Source organism: Poeciliopsis prolifica, unplaced genomic scaffold (genome assembly GCF_027474105.1).
Source record: "Poeciliopsis prolifica strain line A6 unplaced genomic scaffold, Auburn_PproV2 SCAFFOLD014, whole genome shotgun sequence".
Taxonomy (NCBI): Eukaryota; Metazoa; Chordata; class Actinopteri; order Cyprinodontiformes; family Poeciliidae; genus Poeciliopsis; species Poeciliopsis prolifica.
In genome coordinates this window covers 5,465,017-5,484,175 of record NW_026562389.1, presented here as the reverse complement: position 1 = coordinate 5,484,175, position 19,159 = coordinate 5,465,017, and the positions used below count along the sequence as shown (strand labels likewise).

Below are 19,159 nucleotides of genomic sequence, written 5' to 3'. Positions count from 1 at the left end.
AAATTATGTTCTTGACCATTTGCTGCCTGTTAATTTTCCTGCTCTCAATGCAGCGAGAAGATCCTTGTTTAACCTTCTAAGGAGGGATAACTGAAGGGATATTTATGTAGTCGCTTCAAAGACACAAATTATATCTTTCTCAATTTCTGATCTTTATTTAATTTTGACAAGAGCAGAAATACACCATACTTTATATCAATAACGTAACTGGTACTTTCATGGCATTGGTTGTTGCTTTAATAATACACAATTTTTTTTTCTCCTTTGCCATTTTAAACCTTTGTAGTTTTAGTCATTTTATCTCTGACTTTTTTAGGGGGTAGAAATGACACCATCTGCACTTGAAACATTGAAATATGCCCAGGGATGTTTCATTCCACCTTGACAACTGATAATTTAAAATAATTTTCAGTCAACAGACTAAAATATGGATCAGAATCAAAAGAAATGGAAATAGAATCTAACTCAGCATTTTCTGAAAATGTTATACAATTAAATTAATTTATGCTATTACTGTATTCATCAGATTTGATTGAATCTCTCCATTCCTCATTGAATTACTTGTCCACAAGCTTTCAACAGTACCTATGTCCAAAATAGTTTGCTTGCAGGCATAAATAAAAGTAGGACAGAATGAAGTTTCAATGGAACAGCCACTTTGGTAAATGTATCATTAAAATACCACAAAGGTGATGCCTAAAATGTACCCTAGGGTCCGTTGTGCTTGCAATACAATTTTATTGTGAAAACTGCAATGAAATATATTGTACAACTCTACACAATTACTGACCGAGACCTCATACAAATACTCTAAAAATACTTAACTGCAAATTTAAAAAAAAAGTCTGAAATACGTGAGTGGGTGAGAGTCTCGATCTGCTGTTTCTGGCCCTGGTTGTGCTCTCCACTTGGCCCCTGAGAGCTGTTTTGTGGTCTTCCTGGTAGCCTTCTGTGTATCACTGCACTGTCACACAGAGCGTCTCTTGTTTTGGCGCTGGCCTCGTGTTAACTATGCTAATAAAGAGGCTTACTGCTAAACTGTGAGGCATTGTGGTTTTGTCCCTAAAGGTAGAATAGCTGCCATGCATATCATTATCATTTTCCTTTTCTTCTTCATGTTCATTCATAGGTCTGCTTTTGGAGCCTCTTAGCTTTAGTGAGTCAAAACCTTGCCTCTCATGCCTGAGGTCAGTGAGGTTTAGGAAAATGTTTGGTGGAAAAGCGTTGAAGATGCTGACAATAGCATGGAAAACCTGTTCTTAAAATAGCAAACCATTCTGTGTTTGTGCTGTTAGTAATTTGTCCAATGCTTACAAATCATCCCCATTTTGAAGAAGGTTCTTGGCTACACAAGAGACAAAGGCTGTGGTAATGATGATGTTGTGGCCTGTTTGTATTTTGCAGTGAGAACGGATGGACGGTACAGTACTCCATGTAAGGATGAGCAGCTGGCTGACTGGTCACTGCGCTCGCTCATGTGACAATGCTATTTCTAGCCAATTCATTCCTTCTCCTGTCTGCCTTTAGCAACAAGAGCGAGTGGTGGAAATGTGACACCTCAGAGGAGTAAGCCCGGTTGGTGCAGGCATTTGTCAGTGACCAGCGGTCTCTGTCTTTTTCTTCATAACACCACCTTGTGTGATTGTATCTAACTGGTTTCAGGAGACAAATACATTTCAGTCATTCTGTTTAGAATAAAACAGAAATGAAATGACGCTGTTTACTGACAGTGTTTGCTTTCCTCATTATTGCCATGATGGGTCCATCATTTGTTGGATAGTATTTGTCTATCTTTTTGGAAGTGACATGGAAAAAAAGCAGGCACACCGCTAAATTAAATGGATCTTTAAACCCAGTGGTGAAGTCAAGATATCAATTAAGCACTCAGTGGAACATAAAGCGTCAATTATTTTAAATATTTTTTATCTGTAGATTTGAAACACTTTGTATCTTTATAGACTACCGTCCAGAGCAGTTCTTAATAAGTGCTCTTTTATGCTATCTTTATCCAGCTAGAGATGGTTACAAGTTGCATCTCTGTAGAAAAGCAGTCCAAGAATGTACATTTATTTACTGATTAATTTGTTTGTTTTTGTGGAAGTTTTAAACAGCTGATTTCAATTACTGCCAATTCAGTTTAATCTATCTGATGATATAAATACTTTAGATCATCAGTTTCTGCTGTACACTAATTAATTAATTTATTTTATTTATTATTTTAAAAGAGACAATGATTAGTTGGCATTTATGACACAGTCTTTATGCATATTTTCTTTCGATTTCTCATAACTCAGCTTTCTAAAAAGCTGTCAACCATTCCAGAGCCGACATCGTTTAATCCTTGAAGTCTTGGTCTCGCTCACTTTCTGACATGCTTTAATATGTCTTTTGAAAAATGTTTCTTCTTAAACAGCTTCTGGCATCTTTGTGTTTCAACTAATTTGATTAACATTGACACAGTTTTGCTAAGAAACAGCATTTGTAGCAAAGAGTGATGTTAGTGTGACCTGGTAGCACTTGCAGTAGGGTGTTTATTGATTAGATTTTTTTTTTATGTTTATTGTTTTGACTGTGTTTACCAAAGTAAGCTTAAATTGGCGGATTCCCAGCGCCAGCTGACTTCTTTATGTAACTATATTCAAAATGTATTTATAAAAGGTTTAGGCTAAGCTGTACTGCTAGTAAAATTTATTGTAAATAATTTCCTCACAAAAAAAAAAACACTTGGACAAATAAAAGATAATCTAAATGGTTCATTTTATCCAAGTTGAGATGTCATTCTGTTGTGAAATATTATTGTGACCCAACAAAAATGTTGACCACCAATTCAAAATAAATTGAATTTATTATGATAAGCAGATATGAAACTATTCAAGAACAACAAAACGTGGGCCTAATGGTGGTCTGCTTCACAGCTGTCCAAACACGCATCACTGTCGGAGCAACTTTCATACAGTGAAACAAATGATGTGTTTGGTGACTTTGATAGGGGTAGATTTTCTTTGCATGTTTAATGGTTTGCAAAAAAATCCCCGAAGATACAGATTTTGAAAAGCTTGTATTTGCTGCCGATTCAAAATTATGTAATTGATATTTGTCGGATTAGGGGATGTCTCTTCTTCCTAATTACTGTAATTCTCTCTGACATGCTTTAACTTTCATGGTTCATGGTAATCAGACGTTGGATTTGACACTTTGTGCATATTTTCCCACTTTTTCAGAATTGGCCACTTCTTAACGAGGCTAACACATAGGGAGTTTTTGGCCATATGTCTAAAGTTTTCCAAATTTTACATGCTTTGCTTCATGAAATGGTGCTCCATCATACTGGAAAATACACAGATCATCACTGACTTGTATCTCTATTGGTCAGATGGTTTTGTGATCCCACTGTTTATTCATTCTCTTGTTCCACAGAATTGTGAGTAAGCTCATTCTCCATGGAGGAAGCACAACTGTACACATTGAATGTATCAGGATGTCTCATTGTTGGCACAGCTACACACAAGTGATAATTGAGTGAGTGTTTCTTCAACAAAAAAAAGTCTTCTACTGAAATTCTGTCTTGTTTTGTCTTTTCTTGGTGTAAAGAAGTAGTTGACACAGTTTTCCAGCAGTTGGATGCTCAGTGTGTTCAGATGCTCTTGCATCTAACTTCTTCCAGTGTTGTGGAAACTCGGCTCAGGTTGCAATCAGGATTCAGTATTTCCTCCCCAGGAAGAGACCGTGTAAAAAGGCATCAGCTCTGTGTTATGTTGCAGAAGGAAGAATGCTAATGCTGATAGAAGTGGACAAGGATTTTAAAGGAGGATTGTTGCTTTTAAACAATCAGCAATTAGACTGAGGAAACAAAGTGATCACATTTATTTCACTACTGCCTTTTTGGCTTTCACTAAAAAAATAACATTATTAGCTATTCATACATTGCTTCCTATCTGAATAATTTTCTAACTTTATTGTTTTGTCTGAAACATTTCCTCCATGGTCGGGTGGAGTCATTCTTTTGTTTGTACTGAGAATTTAACTGACTGGGGAATATAATGAATAGTCCAGAAGAAATCTCATTGGCCTTGAGTTTAACAATAGTATTTGGAATAATTGGTGTGTTTTAGACCTCTCCTGGGTGTAATGTTAACTTCTCTTTAGAAAACAGCTTGATATGTCCACTGGTAAAAAAAAAAAAAAAAAAAAAAGCTTCTCACCTGCTAAGATCCCCTGGGAAACGACTGAAAGTGCTCTGTTCACAGAATAAGCTGATGCCGTTCTTGAGCAGCGACTGTTTTCCCAGGGTAACGTCAGAATGAAAAACTACGGGAGATTAGGATGAAATGTTAGTGAAGATCTCCATGGTTCCCCCTGCTGCTTAGGTGAGGATGTTTTTATAATGTTTACATTCAGCTATGGTACGACATTAAAACAACAAGCACACGAATAATACAGAAAGAGATTACCCAGGTTTTGTCTGAACCATTGTCAACAAACCAGCCATGTAATCTAGAATCATAAACACTCCTCTGGCATTTAAAAAAATCATCACAGGGTTAATTCTTTTTCTGGCAGTGTATTTTAAGGATTATAGCTTCCTGGTTTTAAAACACATAAGTCATTTCTATTTTACAGGAGGTTGTTTTATGGAGGGTTGTAAAAGAGTAAAAGTGTTGTTGCAGCATTTCCATAATGATCTTTAGTTTTCACGTAAAAGGCATAAAAGGTTGGCTGAAATGTCTTGTTTTTCAAAGCTGTTTTTTAACTCAGGGATGTGGAAAATAGCTTATTTAATTTGACCTGGTAGGATGCATCTGATCAGAATTTTCTGATCTGAGCCAACACTCATTTCAGCGTTTGCAAGTGTAATTTCTTTTCTCTTGAGAGTTTCTCCTGTGGTCGTTAGGTTGTGGTTGTTAATTATGTTTTATGTCATTTAAGAAAACTCCTTGTGCTTAACTGTCGATATAAGTAATGTTGAATGCTTTTTTTACCCTGTGATGGCACAACCCCGTCTTTATTTTTGCTTTAAAGAATAGAGGAAAATATTCTTTAAAAGCATGACTTTTGTTATCAGTGCTGATTCTGCATAATGTGAAGATCATGATTATATTTTAATATTATTGAGCAATATAGTACATACTCTAGGAATATCCCAGTCCAATCACTAATTTCTCAGTCAAGGAATTTTAAATGATCAAATCACAGTCTCTATCAATGTGATTCAGAAAAAAGTCAGCAAATTTAAGATGTACATATTGAGTCAGGTACAGCTGAAAGCAGATATTTACATGCACAGTTTAAAACACACAACTTTCTTTGTCTTCACAGTAAAACTTTTCTATTTTTGGGCCCTTGGTAATAACCAAAATATTTCTATTTTTGGCCCATTCCTCTGTGTATATCCAAGTAAGGTTTATAAACCTCCTTGTTCACACACACATATCTTCTGCTCTCCTCAAAGATTGCCCTTGTCATTTAGACTAGGGCACTGTGATGGCCTCTCTAAGACGACATGAAAGAAGTTTTGTTCGTTGTTTGCAGATGTCGATTGTCTGACAGATTTATAAGCACACCAAAAACACAGAAAGGATCTGACTGAAATTTTAGCATGTAATAAAAAAAACATGCCTATAATTATGCTAAATTTTATAAAATCTCTGAAATTATCAAAATTAACACATTAAAATTCTGGTCCTACTTTTCATATATATAGAAATACCTAGGTTTGACAGTAAATGGCATTAATTATTGATCTGGCCATTCTTAATTTTAAGTGATTCAGAACATTATAAGCTCTAAAAACATTTAATGCTCTATTTTTTTCCCACCAAACAAGGCTCCTGTATTTGGAAAATTAAACTTTCAGGCTCTCAATGGACAAATCTAAGCAAAGAGGTGCAGATGAGCAATACTATGTTAAGGTAGCTATATTCCTTATTCTATTTTGAAGAAACTGGGATCAAATGACTATAAAAGGCAGCTCTTTGTCATCAGACATTTACTGCCTGCATCTTCCAGTAAGTCCTGTAACCTTAATAGATAGCAACATTGCACTGTAATAAATGCTGTGAGCTGTTTATATTTCAAATGACATTTATAGCAACTAAAATACTCTCTTCATGTACTGTAAATTGTAGTGGCTTGCAAACAAGACCAGGTGGTTTAATATCTTAGAATAGTTGATCAGAGGTGATCCCCGGGGAAAAACTGTCCGTAATTATAACGGCAGCAGACCGCTTGTCACAATGAGTTCACCTCAGAAACCATCTTGCTGTAGCAGCATTTGGATACAAAAAAAGTGGCACCTCTTACATGTAGCTTTACAAAATGCTGACCCCTTTGGGCACAGTAATACATTTGTGTTACTCTGTTTTATTGGAAAATGGCAACATGTTGAAAACAAGAGCAGAGTTCAGACTGTAGTGGGGATTCATGTAGAGCTTGCTGAGTTTTCAATATTATTGTATTGAATTTACTGTTTGTTCTGAGGAGGCGGTGGTGGCAGCAGAGTTGTTCTGATGTTATTCTCTGGTTTTATGCTGATGTGCAAGCTTGGTTCACAAACAGAAAAATAAAAACAGTCCCTGAGGTTTGAGATTTTGACCTGCAAACATGGCAACACCTCACTGTGAAAAATTAAAGCCTCATTTTCATAGTGAGGCTTTCATTTCATAGACATTTATAATAAAATTAGACTTATTTCTGGCCATAAAATAGTAGTTTTATGGTGAAAGATCCATATTTCAGATTATAATTCAGGTTCTGGACACATGTTGTCTCTTTCATCAGTTGATAGAAAGACAACCAGACAACCAGAATTGTTATGCATCAACTTCAAAATGAAACAGAGGTAATACCAGATGCAGTGTGAATACAACAGAAGCCCACAGAATCAGTCCTTTTGTTTCTCTCCCAAAGCACTGAAACTGAAATATAGATATTGTGCTTTGCGCCAAACTTCTGCATGGCCATCATTATGGCTTTGTTGATGTAATTGTTGATTAAATTATTGCCTTGACATCAATATTTGTAGTCGTGTATATACTGATGTTATACATTCAAATTGCTGATATGCATGCTGTCTGCAGCAGTAAGCTTGTCTTTCTGTGTCTGCTTTCAAGTCAGCTGAGATCAGCTCCAGCCGTTGACTCTGCTCGAGATACTATTTCAAAGCCAACATGTCTCATAAAACATCTGATTTCTCCCTATTGAACCGTGTTATAAAAATGTTTTCAAAGATTTCAAAGAGTGATTGGGCCTAAAAGGAAGAAATGGTGAAAGTGAGGTGAGGAAAAATGGAGGTTTGTATAGTTTTGTTATGCACCCAGGTACAGCAGAATATACAGCTGTACCTGGGTGCTGCTGAGATTGAGAATTTAAAAATTTGTGATAATTTGTAGAAAACTTTTGCAGAAACTGTTACTAAAGAATCTAAGTTTGGAAAAGTATGAGATTTTGAAATGAAAAGAAATGTTGAAACAGGACTTTTGATCAGATTAGTTATAGTCAGATTTATGTGAAATATTTCCAGAATCCTTTCATGAATTGAGCTGGGATTAACTTTTGCTGGACTTGATTCTGGATTGAAAAAAAATAGATGCAACTTGGTTTCTTTTCTTGGTGTAGCAGCTTTTAGTAGCAGTCAGTTTTTTTTTTCTTCTTTTAGTTATACACTTTACACAGTTTCTTAAAATAAAGTCATGATGTGAATTTGTCACTCCTGCACCTTGACCTGCAGCCACCGGTAACGTTTGCAGTCCGTTTCTGAGCTTTGCTCTTAGTTTTCTCCCAGAACACCATGCTAAGGTAATCCACTGACTCACTGACTTGCGAGCCTAATCCGACCCGCTTCGTATGTCTGCTTCCGCTGTGTACGTTGAAGTCAAATACTGCTGGTTCACACACGTGTGTCTTCAAACGCCTGGCATTCCTTCGTTGTGGAAGTACACAGGACCCCCATGTTCCACCCCGCTGCTTCTGCTGTGTGTTTCAGAACATGCGCGCAGCGGCAGGTCTAATCAAAGTGCTCTGTAATGCTGTTAGCTGGGTCATGTGCTGGAAGCCCGGATTAAGAGCAGGAGGGCACAGGCCACTAGATCAGCTTAGCAGGGTCCAATCACGCTCTCACTGTACCGCTTTCCTTCTCCACTTCTCCACTCATCGCTTAAAGTCACATGCAATGGACGCTGAGATCCAGGTACTGGTTCTGCTGGTTACTGGAGAGAACAGTTTAGCATAACCAAACATTCTGCTATATGCACAGTTTGTACAGTTTAAAAAAGGCCATGCACATAATGTTAACTGGCTTCAGATGTTTATGGGCATGCTTTTTGTCCTTGTGTAACCCTTCACCACTCACGGATGTACTGGCAGGACGCAAGCACCCTGCAGGATTTTCCCAGACAGCTCGTACTACCAAAGGCAATATTCAAAACAAACAGTATGTGAAACGGCTCCTTTGTTTTTAAAATGGGAATCTTAGAAGGACTTTTCATTTAATGTCCTGTCCAGAAGAAAACTTTTTTATACATTTCTCTGAAAGACCCAGTGCAAAGTTCTAAAGTTGAATTTATTTATTTATTTTTTCAGATTTTCTGAGTTGACCATCGCTGTTTAGTCAGAATGAAAAACTACAGTGCCATGAAAGAAGTATGTACGTGATTGTTGTTGTTTTTTGCCAGATTTAAATGTTTCATAATTTGGAAAAAAAAAAAAAAAAAAAATCTAAGATAATCCTAGTAAACAAAGAAAGGAGTTTTTAGCTCATAATTTTCTGTTATTACAAGTAAAATCAGCCTTGTATTGCATAATGGGAAGAAGGGGTGGTAATTCTACAATAAACCAAAAAAATTGTGCCATCATTTGGATTTGGATACCTGTAAAAGTTACATGTAATGGACGCTGTGATGTACAGTAAGTGGTTCCTGTACATCACTCTGAACAAATTTGTTTTACCTTTCTTGACACAGTTAAAATAGCTACATTAGTGGGATTTCAAGTATGAATACAGTAGCTTATGAAAACTCTTTCCACAGCATGTCAACCAGCTTTAAGTCCAGACTTTGAATTGGCCACCCCCAATCCTTTTATCCATTCCTTTTTAGACGTTTTAGCCTGATTCACGCTGTTACACAGGTTCTATTTAATAGATCCATTGATCCTTTTAGTCTGACAATAATCAGGCACTCAATGCGATTTAATTACAATGTACATCTAATCTTGATCTGATTTCTACTAAACTCAAGAAAAACACTTACAAAATGTAGCTGACGCATTTAAAAGTAAAAAAAAAAGTATACTAAACATGCTTTTTTGTGGTATGTTTACCATAACAAACCAATCCCAAGTTTGGGACCAAACTTTGGATTGGTCCCAAGTTCAGGACTTGGTACAGTCATATAGGTTTTGCCTGGATTTTTTCTTATGGCATCATAAACAAAATTTTACTACACTTTTTTTTATAACACTGAATTGGAATATTTAGCTTTCTGTATGAATTGAGCCTCGTCATGTAAATATTTAAGTGCTTGGCTTAGCTAGTAAATCACTAAAGATTTTATCTACCGTATTTTCCAGACTGTAAGCCACACCTACAAATTATTTTTGAAAAAACTGGAAACATACATATATAAGCCACACCAGGCTATCAGCCACTGATACCACCACCGTGTCTCCAGCACTGAACCATGAACCCGTTTTATGACTGAAAGCTGGCTTTCATATGGCCTTTTGATGGCTTTCAAAAATTCTATTTAAAATCTAAATTGTCTGTCTTCAATTAAGACATTTGTGTAGGTTCTGATAAAATGTGTTGCAGTCATCATGGATTCTTTGATGCATGAAATAACATGTTGAGACTTTTAGACTTTAACAATCACATTAAGACTTCATGGGTCAGTAAGCAGAGAGATGTTGAAAGAAAACACAAAACCAAGGTGGTGATGTGTGATTTTTCTCTTTGATTTAGCTTTTGCACCGTTCTCTTACAGTCTCTCGGCCTGTTTGTGCTGGTTTTTTCTGTACTCGTTAATACCTGCACCCACTTTGCCCTAGTAACACAGTTGAAAACCTCAGTGCATGCCAACTCTAGATTACCAGTCATAGCAGCTAAGACAGAGGTGGGAAGGTTGAAGACCCTGGCAGTGTTTTGTGAGAACCCTACATTGTACAAATCACATTGTACATTTCAGAGGAGATGATCTTGGAAGAGAAGGGGAAAATGCAGAAAAAAAAAGACGGAAGACCGATGTGAAGACGTTTTTGCTCAGCGGTCAGCTGGTTGCTGGTTTGTGGAAAAGAACTGGAAGCGTCCAGCTACAGCAGATTGTAGGAGGAGGGGTGGGTGGGGGAGCGAGCAGTGGAAAACTGGGAGAGAGGGTCAAGGGTAAGATGACTCCTACCTTCAGCAACATGGACACAGATGGTGGAAAGAGAAGGCCAGCGTCAAAAAGCCACAGTTATTGGTAGGTCCTGATCCTCATTGTGTCAGTCATATGATGTGAAAGCGAGCCAAAAATAGTGACTCTTGCAGTTGGATTGCTGGCTCTATTTGTGCTTTAATGACAGATTCTGATTGTTCTGTTGGGATCTTGTTGTGAGTACAAGTTTATTCTAAGAGGTGACTAATCTTATCTGTGAGCCTAAAAGCATTATTATTAGTACTCTCTTCTTTGTGTTGCAGCTGTTGTGGTTTGCATGTTCTTTGTGTGTGTGTGTGTGTGTGTGTGTGTGTGTGTGTGTGTGTGTGTGTGTGTGTGTGTGTGCGTGCGTGTGCGTGGGTGTGTGTGCGTGTGTGTGTGTGTGTGTCCGTGTGCGTGCGTGTGTGTGTGTGTGTGTGTGTGTGTCCGTGTGCGTGCGTGTGTGTGTGTGTGTGTGTGTGTGTGTGTGCTCAGCTGACTTAAATAACACAAAATCCAATACTTGGGACATATAAAATATCTGTTTATATTGTTTTGTTTCTAGCCACCGTTCTTTTTTTAGACTTCTTGGAAAGAAGCAGGGGTACAAACATTGAGAACAGTGCAGTGCGTCTGTGTCAGTTACTTAAAACAGCCATATAGACCCTCGAACAGGGAGGAGCCGCTCATGTCACTGTATCATTTCAGGGTGAGGAGTCAAACCTGTGTCCACTGAAACCAGAGACAGCTGACCTGCAGAGTATCTCAACTTGAAGATTACACAACTTGAAAAGCCAAACAGTGGCTCGATTGTGTCCTCTTCTGCCAAATCTCGGTCAATTGTCTCTTAAGATTAGAATTTTTTGCGGTGTAAGGAGAAGGAATCTTGTTTGGGATTCAACTGATGGGTGAAATAATCTCCGAGGTTGATCCATTTGAAAAGAAACGCAAAATCGTATTAACAGAACGTATCTTAAATGTGGAAGACGGGCATTGACGCAAGGGAAGCTCAACAATGGCTCAATTTGAAAGCCATTTTTGAGCTTTCAAATAAAGGCTAAACTCTATTTTTACATTATTTATTAATAATGTAAAAATAGAGGCTATAATTTTAAACAGGCTTTTATTTGGTAAATACATAATTTAGTACTTTGCTTTCTTCACTTAATATTGAGCTGTGCCTGAAATATTGGTCAATAGACTACTTTGACCTTTTAGGGTGTCGACATTCTGAACCTTGCCCACCTGTAAGCATGAACTGGTTACCAACATTGTCTACAGGTTTTCTAGGCAATTTTTTTTCCTCCACAAAAAAATACACCAAAAAGTTGTACTGTCCTATACCACAAATTAAAATACAGACACGTTTTTGCACTTTAAAGTATAAATTGCCGCCTTCACCATGTTTGTATGAAGTAAAAGCAAGGCATTTTAAGTACTCAGTATCAGATCAATCAGAGTTCATTTCAAAAGGAAACAATGGTTTTATGAAAGCATTTAATAATAATGTAAAAAAAGAGGCTATAATTTTAAACAGGCTTTTATTTGGTAAATACATAATTTAGTACTTTGCTTTCTTCACTTAATATTGAGTTTAAATACACAATTGAAAATGGTCAAAATGTAAAGATAGTTTTGTTCATCAGGATATTAACACAAAAGCAGGCAGCTAATCTGTCAAACATGGAAGAAAAATGGGGCAAAAGAAGCAGACAAGCAACATATTTAGCTCTTTATCTCTTAATAAATGGTGGTTGTGCTCCTGTGCAATAGTTTGGAAATGACAGTTTTGCAATGAAACTTATGTTTCCAAACTATCTGTTTATCCTCGCCTACCAGAAAGTACTTTAATACTGCAGACTACTTAGGTCTATGAAAATTTGAGAAACCTTTCCAATGTGGCTCATTAAGAATTGATCAACTCTGTCTGACTTGTTTGTTTTGAGATAGCAGAGACGGTTAGTGATTGAAGAAGAGATAGGCTGACTTAGTCACACAAAAGCATAACTGCTGCAGACAGGAAACCTTCTACACACAGCAGTTTGGAGGAAAGCTGTTGTAATTTTACGATTTGTTTAAGAAAAGATGAAGTAGAAATTATTTAACTTGCGACCTTAATGTTCACAGTTTTAGTCCAAGTCTTGGATAACATTGAAGAGTCATTTCAACTCCACATAATTCAAAAAGCATGTTACATCTCTTCCTTTCAGCTTTAAGTCTTTTCATTGAATTGTCACAAAACGTCTTTAAATTTGTAAAAAAAATTTCCACCTAATGAAGTATTGAGAAATATATCACTGCTTCATTCTTTGTCCGTCTTTCTGGGGTTTAACACCTCATCTTATTTTCTGTTGCTGCTGCTTCTTTTTAGATCTATTTCAGGTTGTTCACATCCCACCTAAAGAGTTAGAGAAAGTTCACCCGAGACACCATCTTTACAATCAGTCAATAAGCCTTCTGCAGAAGTTGGTTGATAAGATTAAGTCTCATTGTTGGTTCATATTTCCTTTGTCACACCTTCATCACTTCTGCTGTGAAAGCCTCAGGAAAAATACATTTGGCTGGAAAGAAATGACTTATTCCCACTTTGATTTGATCTGCAAAACTCAGCAGTCGAAGATGGAGCTGATTTTATGTGGAACAATTAAAATGACAGTCAGTCATGCTTTTTCTCCCTGAAACAACTCTGGTCATCTTGTTTTCAAGCTTTTATATGCAAATGATTCATATTGCCCCAATTGTAAGATAAGAAACAAATAATAACCTTAATTTAAGGATAAATATTTCAGAAAATAGATTTTTTTTTTGTTTGCCTTTATGTCACAAAGAAGTCTGACGGATGGTCTGTTCGGTATAGATGTGTCTTTATTTACTGTTTTGCTTCATTCTGCACTGCAGAAAGAAAGAAATGAGAGGCTTTATGGAAATGTGAGCATGGGGCAAAGCTTTGAAGATGGTGTTGAGAAGCAACATGCTCAGTTGTTGTCATTCTTAAGAGGCCCCCCACCTTCCTCATCCGAGCCTTCTGATCTTAGTATTGTACAGCGTGTGTTTGTGTTTTGGTGTGTTTGGGTTCCGAGAGACAGAAGAGTTGGTGGGGGCAGGTGCAGATGACGCAGATTGGCTTTTTTGTAGGCAGGACCAGATCGGGGGGGAGGCAGAAAGGGACATGACAAGTGTGAGACTTTGGAGGACAAAGCTGCAGGACCTCAACAAGTGCAAGACCTCTGAAATAATTAACTGGTGCTTTTAGAGTTCACAGATAAGATGTGAGGATGAAGGTACCTACGGGTGAATTATACTGTTTTGGAGTTTTTAAGCAAATGTTCGTGTTAGTATAAAGATTTAGATGTGTAGATGGCTTTTCACTGTTCATCACTTTGTAAATTAGTGTAGTAGAGCCTGCCCTCTGCAGAGGACCTCAGCTCATCTACAAATTCATCACCTTTATCAGTGTTGTCACTATTTCATGGAAATTTGTAAGAATTATACAAACAACGCTGTTTCAAGCCAATGATGCTCCTGAAAAACTGGAGATTGTTTTATTTATCTGATTTTCTCCAGCGTCAGTAATAGTTTTCATAATTTCACTGAATCACAAAACGTTTTCTCTTTAAAAAGCTGTTAATAAAGTGAAAATTATCAACACACAAAGCAAGAAAAAACATGCTACCCAAAGACACAAGATTTAATGCCGAGCACAACAAAGAAAAAAGTCCATATTTTTGAGTTAATGTAGGTTATGTACCTGCCTAATTTATGTCAGCTTATTTCAAATCAGCAAGTTAGCAAATGTAACAATTGTTGTTTTTATTAAATGCTGTCACACACAATATGCAGTTTTCTGCCTGAACAAACGGCAGGCCCCGCTATCACTGCTGTTTATACAAGTGGTGTAAATACTCGAAGAAATGTTTCTTATTTGAACTTGACAGACTTAGTCTTCTTAAAACTTTTATTGTGATGATTTATAGAATGTTTGATGTGAGTTCATTTGATGCTTGTGCAGCACGAACACTTGTTGAACCACAGCCTCATTTTATTAGGCCTTCCTGCTGACTATAACCAGACATTTAAGTAAAATGTCCAGAAAATCTGACATTTCAATAGCAAGTTTGATAAACAAACCTGACCATTCTGAATAATGTAAGCATCTGCCTGAAATTCTTAGTGTTCTGTGCTACCGACAACAAAATACTGCAAATGTCGTGTCCTTCTGGATGCAGTGAATATCTTCCAACAGCCTTCCTTGTGGTTTTAAAGTCCCAACACAGCAGTATTTAAAACAAGTAGCTTCTGTGGTTGAAATATCCCAGCTGTATTTTTTTCTGATTGTGTCTGCGACAAAACATGAGTTGCTGTATCTCGAGCACTTTAAATTGACTCCGGCTGAAAGGTGCTATATAAATAAAGTTGCCTAGCCTTGGGGAAGTCAGTAGATGGTTTTTAATAACCCTGGAACCAACTATTTGTTTAATTCTGATTCTATTTCACTGTCATAAAAAATTATAATCATTTCATCCCCATTGCATCTGAATTACCTATCTGCCGGTTTAGCATTCTCTGCTGTGTCTTGGAGAACTAAGGCACTTCAGCAGTGAAGTCGGTTCCTGCTTTGCGTCTCGTCGCCTACAGCGAGTCTGGTCTTCTCGCTTCATTGTGTCAGCGAGTGAGTGCTCCTATTCCTGCCCACCAGAGCTCAGTGACATAAAGACACACTGTTCAGCGTGTTGATAAAAGGGACAATTGTGGCAACAAGAGAAAGGCAGAGAAAGTAAATGGAGGACTGTAACCAAATACTGTTGAGATGGAGTCGTGGTTCTGATGTGACGATCTTTTGTGGCAAGAAGAAGAAAACGATTCTGTCTGAGTTCAGTGAAAAGCACCTGAGATGAAGATTAAGCCCATTCTTTTCACTTGCTGTTAAACTGTTGCTCTCTAATGGCACTTTCCAGCTCTTGTGTGCCAAAGAGGCTTTTAGATTAATCTGCTTCCTCAGTTTTGTTGTGGGCAATCTAAATGGAGGTGCTCCTTAATCAAACTGTATGCTTCTCTCGCCCAGAGATGCACCTTCTCCTCTTAATCTATCAATGATCATTTCCATACTCCGACCCGCAGAACACCTCGGCTTCTCAGATGTTCATTCCCCATAACCCGGTGTGTTGAGTGCAGATACGCTCCTTTAAGAGGCAGTCTTGGCTCAGCTGGCTCCGCTGCACATTCCCCCCCACCTCCAAGCTTGTTAGCTGGTGCTCTCCTCCTCCTCCTCCTCTGTCCTGCAACACCACCTCAACCTGCTGATTTCCTCATGCTCCTTCTCACTGCTTCTCTTCTCTTGTCATCAGCCGTTCTCTTTCCCACTCATGTCTTGAATTCAGTCTCAACATGTCCTTTCTGTTTCCTCTCTCTGTTTCTGTGTCATTTTGTCTTGAAGCGTTCATTCATCTCTGACGCTTCTCCATCTTACGTTTAGGTAAGGAAACACGAAGGTGAGTGGACTATATTTACTGCCTCTGACGCTTGTTTCATGCTTGCCGGTTCGTCCTCATTGTCCTTAATTATGAGTCTTTTTAACTTGGTACGCCATCTGTTAGCTGCAGCCACCCTGTGTCCTTGGAGGCATAGACTACAGTTTTTTAATGCTTCAGGTGCAACAATGCTGTTGTGAGTCATCATGTGACTCTGTGTGTTCATTGTAGTTGTGCTGAAAGATGAGTCTGCTTGCTAAGAGGAGCAGGGTTGAATCAGCGTGTGGAAAGCGTAGCTGCGTGTCAATGCAGACTTCAGCTCGTGACACTGTTTTGCACCAGCTGTGGTGCAGTGGCATCCCAGGCAGATTAATGAGCATCACACAGCAGTGACAGCAAATGGTTCAGACAATAATCGCACTAAGTAGTTTGCACACAAGTTGTTGTTTTTTTCCTTCTTTTTTTTTTTTTAAATGGCTACCACACCAGATGCTGCAGGTCGGTTTACTCTGGACTGTTAACTTAAAGCTAAACTTATGTATGTACGATGGCAATATTGGAATAAAAGCATAAGTAAAAATGTTTAGAGTGTTGAACTCGTGACAGAAACTAATTACAGCTGGAATGCAAATTGAGTTGTCTTGTTTTATGGGGTACATGTGGTAACTCAGTTGACAAGACAAAATGTCCTTCAGGTGACTCTCCAGGTAATTGTGAACCCTAATTAAATAGTTGGAGCCAGACTTCAAAACTTGAGCTGGGTGTGTCACATTGTGGTATTAAAACCAATGCAACAAAAGAGAACGAGGAAAAAAAAACAGCATAGTGCTGCAGAGTTTTAAACTTCTCTCTGTGTTGCAGTTTTCTGTCCGTCTTGTTGCATTGCTTCCAATTTCAGATCTACAGTTTCTACAGTTATTGTAATGTTTTCTTGTTGATATTCTGATTTCTCTTTAGCAATTGTATGTAAAACATGATGTAAAACAAAATTATTTCACAGTCTTGTTACACAATTAGCTGCATTTGTTTGCAACTTCTAGAAACGGTGGTCCAGAAAACTTCAACCTCTTTCCTTCATAGAATTTTTTTGAATATGCTAGAATTTGAAATGTTGGCTAACATCTTCTTCAACTCACAATTGACATATCTCAGTGTGCCACAAATTAAACTATCTTTTTTTACTTGCTTACATCTCTTGGGACTTTTTTTGCTCAGTAACAATTTCAGCAAGGAAGAGTGTCATCGGCAGAAATCTGCAGTGAGTAGTGTGTTTGGAGTTTCCAACTGGCCAGTCAGTGGTCTGAGCCAAATCAAACTGAAAATAGAGCAATTTCTTTCCTCAGACGATTTCTTGGTCGCCTATTAAATGTTGAGATACCAGATGTTCTTGTAGTATTTCAAGATACTCTTAAGTTAAAAAAATGAAATACAAATAATGGTAAACATGAAGTCCACATATTGGATTTTTATTTTCTTGTGTTAGTTTGGTCTTGTTTTAATTTGCTCCCCAGCTTTTTTTAGTGCTGTCATGAGATAACTTGTCTTGTGCCAAATCTGAAACATTTGGGAAATGTTGGTCTGAGCGAATAAAATTTCTTTCAACATAGACAAGTTGTGTCAATTCCAGCTGGAAGTTGCAAACAAATCAGATTTGCCAGTTGTTGCATTTCTTATTGCAATAGCATTAAGCTGATAACTATGTGCTCCTGTCCATTCTACACAGTTAAACATATAAGTTCAGTTTATTATTCAAATTAGTTTAAAACACTAAGGAAACCCAGCAGATTACATCAAGTTGTTGACTTTTACCATTCACTTTTAGATGAGCAAGTACCAACCGAGACTGTCAGTGTAAAAGAACTGAAGGAAAAAGATGCAACAGCAATAAGATCAATAGATTTTTGTACCTGACAAAGACAATGTCTTGAATTAAAAATAACAACTTGACTTTATTATTGCCTGAATATTCTGACACATTTCCCCTGTGAGGCTTGTCTGTGACTCTGAGGCATGTCTGAAGCCAGCAATGCTCCTAAACATTCATCTTTGACCTCTGCTTCATTCTCAATTTTCACCAACAGACACACAACCCCCAATTTAGTCCTGTTTGCCCATGGTTATGGCTTTGCCTGCGTCACAGCTCTCATTATGTGAACTGCTTGCCACCTGACGCTCGCAGAAAGAAACTGGGTCTGCCAGAAATAAATTGACGAGCAGGGCATTTCATACAACGTGTCACTCAGGTTTTTTATTCGAGGAGTTTTCTCTGGAACCTTTTAAATCTAAATATTCCTAAATTTCTGATGTGCTAATTGTGGCAAAAAAAAAATTAAGATGGGTGTTGTTAGAGGACAGATTGACATTGCAGCAAAGTAAACCCTAAAGTTGGACCACTATGAATTACTGGCAAGTTTATAAAAACTGTGTTGTCTAACATTGCCACAAAATTGGGTCAAAATAACTAAATACAGAAAAAAACAGTTAAAATGACCAATAATGTATCTGTTTATTTAAAAGTATCTAAATGAATAGTGTTCCTTTGTCAACAGTCCAAGGACACAGAATTTGATTCCCTAATCCCTAAATTATATTTGGATTATTGGATCCAGTTAAGTAATACTTGTTGGAAGGATGTTTTGGTCAGAAAGTTTTAGGTGATTGGCAAAGTTGCTAATTAAAAGAAATGTTTAATTAGATGCGTGGGCTGATAACTTGGTTCCACATTCAGCTAGATATTGCTGAAATTGGCAGCACTGCTAATGTTTGCCTGTTATGCCTGTGGAAGAAGCCAGTGTTCAATGTGACCTCCAGGATGCTCATTTCATTGAAGAGATGTAACATTTTTTCTCATGAGCCAAATAGCACCCGCTTCCAATTCCAATTTGTATTCACAATATCACCTTCCTATTCAATTTAGCTTTTCTCCACTAGAAAGGAAAAAAAAAACAGCCTAATTTATGGCGCTCTTACTCAAACTGCAGAAAATCGTTGCCATCACTGATGATGAATCGACATTTTTTTGATTTTCTTTGCTGCAGATTGTATCACAAAGCAGATTTTTAAAAATAACCCCATTGTGGCTTGTTCTGTAATTGTTTTCCCAAATTGTTTCACGACGGCCGTGATGAGGCGGTGAAGGGGCATCTTGGCAGATTGTCCTGTTTTGTTCAGCCAATTTCATTAGCTCAGCTGTAGATGTTGGTTTGCTCTGACCTAACAGAGATTTTAAGACATCAATTTATTGGATTACTAAATGTCTGATCTCATTAGTGCTATTGCAGAATCTGAATAGCTATTATGTTCTTC

General features: G+C 37.6%; 1 protein-coding gene across 5 annotated transcripts in view; it reads left to right on the top strand.

Moving 5' to 3' along the window:
* The window catches only part of slc20a2 (solute carrier family 20 member 2), a 52,774-nt gene that overhangs the window by 11,266 nt on the left and 22,349 nt on the right, over positions 1-19,159 (top strand). The window contains exon 1 of one of the 5 annotated variants that reach the window (XM_055039133.1): positions 10,385-10,451. The exons of 3 other annotated variants lie outside the window; for them this stretch is intronic. The gene's annotated coding sequence lies outside the window, so the exon portion shown is untranslated. Of the gene's footprint in view, positions 1-10,384; positions 10,452-15,451; positions 15,875-19,159 lie in introns of those variants that run through there. One more of the 5 variants, XM_055039132.1, reaches the window with a different exon arrangement.